The sequence below is a fragment of the Chironomus tepperi genome, unplaced genomic scaffold (assembly GCF_022539635.2).
Source record: "Chironomus tepperi strain 1889 unplaced genomic scaffold, CSIRO-AGI_Ctep_v1 contig_335, whole genome shotgun sequence".
In the NCBI taxonomy this organism is placed as follows: domain Eukaryota; kingdom Metazoa; phylum Arthropoda; class Insecta; order Diptera; family Chironomidae; genus Chironomus; species Chironomus tepperi.
Window position 1 is genome coordinate 517,917 of NW_027226457.1, and position 3,633 is coordinate 521,549.

At 30.5% G+C, this 3,633-nt stretch overlaps 1 long non-coding RNA gene across 1 annotated transcript; it reads right to left on the reverse strand.

Moving 5' to 3' along the window:
• Window positions 1-200: 200 nt before the first annotated feature.
• Window positions 201-1,150, reverse strand: LOC139093490 (uncharacterized). Its single transcript, XR_011544700.1, has 2 exons — window positions 723-1,150; window positions 201-593 (listed from the first exon to the last, which is right to left on the reverse strand). It is a non-coding gene; the product is annotated as an uncharacterized lncRNA (long non-coding RNA).
• Between the last annotated feature and the right edge of the window lie 2,483 nt (window positions 1,151-3,633).

Consider the following 3,633-nt stretch of genomic DNA (forward strand, 5'->3'; position numbering starts at 1 on the left):
ATTTGAAATGTAGAACTGTAGGCTAAATTGTCAAAAGAATTAAGTAGTGATAATTATGTAGTTCCTGTGATTATTGTTGCATGTTTGGAATTTATAATGTGCATCAAGGGGCTATTTAGATATTATGTAGTTATGGACTTTTTGAATAGCTTTCGTTACTTATAAAAGAGCTTTAAAATATTGTCAGAAAATTCCCAAAATACTTTAACAAACTCCCATATTTATTACTTTAAAAATAATCCATTAAAATTGGTATTTTTTTCACACTTCATTTTATCCACTTAATTTTTCCTTTCCAATCGACACTTCAGTCCTGTCCAATCGATATTTTTCCCCTGTGAATTATTCCATCTGCTACTTACTGTTCTATCCTCTGTCTTTTCTCTCTAGATTGTGAAATTTGCTGTTTTCGTTTAATTTTTTTTTCTCCTCATAATGTGGTGTTTTTATATAGTTTAGAGACACTGCAACGTCGCATATTACTTGTGTTTATGTACTTTAAAAATTCTACTGCATTTAGAGCAGTCATAACTAGCAAACATGGCATTAAAGATGAGTTTAATCAAGAAGTTGAGTGTTATGATAGCTTGAAGCTGAAAAGGTTGTGGGTGTTAATTAGATTTTTGCTGGAGAGCTTTAAGTATTGTGTACAGTTCTACTTGGAAGATCTCAGCAATTTGAATTGGAAGCTTTAAAAGAATATCCTCAAAAACAAAACTTACGTCTCAAATTATGGCCAACAAAAAATTTGACCTTGACATTTTCTCATGGCAATAAGTCTTCATCTCTGTGACTGAACATTCCTTGTGACAGATTATTTCGTCATTCTATGGTGGTGATAAATATATGACTTCCTTTTTAACACCCTCCCATTCACACTTTTTGTGAGTTGCTTACGTAAATGTCTGAAACGAATATTATATCCAAAGAAAGAATTTCCTTAGAAATATGTGAAATGTCTCAATAGAATTCAACCTATGCACCTTCTGTTTTTCATACGATATAACTATCAGTAAAGGTTGTGTAAAAATAGAAATGTATTTGTCACTGTAACTTCTTTTATCTTAAGGCTGGCCAGGAATTTAAATTTCAAGCATAAGCATTTTACGATGAATGCTGTAGATATGTAAAAAAGGGTTGTTATCTTAAGGTATCATGCATTATTTAACTTGAGGAGTCTGAAGTTGATTCAAGTGAATCATCATACAATGGGAAAGGAGTCGCACTTCACAAGACAAATAGTTTATTATTGTTGGGTTTAAGGAGGAAGTTTCCTCTGCAAAACATGCTTTTAAAGTTCTCGTCGAAAGGAGAATTACTAATTACTGATTGCATTTTCCTTAAAAATATCATTCGTGCAATAGATTATTTAAAACAATAAAAATTATTCTTGGAAAATGTAAGAAGATTGTCAAAAAATTTATATTGAAAAAATTTCATTGTTTCTAGACTATGAGTGGGAGTTTTTACTCAATTTAGTTGCCAACAATTTCTTCATCAGTCTGGAAATTCAAAAATCTCAAATTGAGATCAATGACACCGGAGTATTTATGATGTTGTTAAAAAGTGAATTTTTCATTCCTTTACTTCATGTTTCACGAAATTTTAATCTGCTGCTTTATTCGGGTAACTAAATATTTCTGAGAAGCTCCTTGAATTTGAATAAACTAAATGAGTGTTATAACTGTCAACAACATTAGTGAACCATAAATTTCAATAAAACCTTGAATTAATCACGATGTAGCTTCAAACCAAACTATACTCATGATATACTGCTTCTAATAATATCTTTTTATATGAAGCCATAATCCAGTTATGCAAAATTAAATCAAACACAACCTACTGCCAATCTAAATTTCATACAACATCCATTGTATGTGAACGACCTGTCATAATCTTTCATAACAATCAACACTGATTGAAATGATAAATTCACATAAGCTATTTTCATATTCATTCGTCCGCATGCACACACATAAAAAATTTATTTTATCATTTTGGCAAACAAAATTCAATTTACATGGAATTTACTGTCAGCAACTCAATTTAGAGACGATAGGAATGGAAACGCAAATTGATTCTGAATAAACGAAGTGGAGATGAGAAAGAAAAGAAGATGAAAAAGTACATGAGCCATAAAAATTTCAATTAGGCATTCTTTTCGTCTTATTATCATTATTACTTAAATAAACATTAGGAATTCTCGTTACAGTGTGTATTCTTTTTGGAGGAACAAGACACGATGGTGGGAATAGAAATCTCTAATGATATCTATCATAAAATGAGGATTACACATTCCACCCCTCAATGTGTGTATCTGTATGTCTGTCTGTTTTCTGATCAAAAATGTATGTATGATGCGAGTGGAATAATAAATTAATTCATGTACATTTTAACATTTTATGGTATATGTATGTAAGACACTTTATGTCTATTAAATACGATATATGCTCTGTGTATTTTTTTTTTCTTCCTCAAGTAGACTCCCATTACAGTAATAGCAACAATGATAAGATAAAGATGAGAAGTATGGATGGATGTGGTGGTTGTGGGTGGGTGAAATGTGAGTAGGGTAGCCATGTGATCCGATGCTAATATAATTTCTATAAAAATTCTTCTTTTTTGTAATTTTGATGATATGGGTCGACCACAGAGACATTTCTAAGGCTAAGTGTCGATTTTTGGCTGTGTTGCAAAACTTGTAAAAATTCAAAAAATCCAGTGTATCTAAATTCTAGACATCCCAAAACTAAATGTGAAGTCTAACATGAAATGTAATATAATATGTGAAGAAATGAGAAATTATGGAGACAGTGATAACAAGCTTTGATTGCAAAGTCACTTTGTTAAGTTATGAAGTACTCCTTCAGGACTTTACTAACATCCTTTCGAGCATCTTGAATTGGAAAATTGAGTTTATGCTATATGTTGTTCATCCTCACACTCTCTTCATCCACTTCCTGTACACATTCTTGAGAATTAAAGTGCATGTGAACATTTTCCTCAAGTACAATCAACAATTTTCTTCTCTTACGAGTCGATTACTAAATGAATGAACGAACGAATGAATGAATGTGTGAGAATTTATGATGTGAATATAAGTTTTATGCTCAATAAAATTGAAATTGGAATGGAAATATTCGTTGAATAAATTGCTTCCGCAATTGAATATATTTATTTTTTTAAAGTTGTAAATTCTTGTCTTTAAATGAAGGTAATTTGAAGAGCTGTTAAAAATAATAACTATGAGCTATTGGGATGGAGGTTATTACTTTTATAGAGATGGTTATCAAAATCACATCAAGCAATTAATTATAACGAACAAATATCAACTTTCATTGCATACACAAAAAACATAAATGTAATTAACAATCTGCAACATTTTGAACAATTCTACGAATTTATGGCTAACCATACAAAAAAGCAATTATATTCAACATATCGTTTTCTCCTATAAACTTGAAATCACGTTTCTACCCATCATTCATTTTAGACATTTATGTATGTTTGTATAGATATATTCATATCTGTTTTTATCATATGGATCACGAGGTTAGATGTATACACTTATAGGATCACCTACAAATTCCTACACGTGAAACAAAAGAAACATTTCGCAAATCCATTCAATTT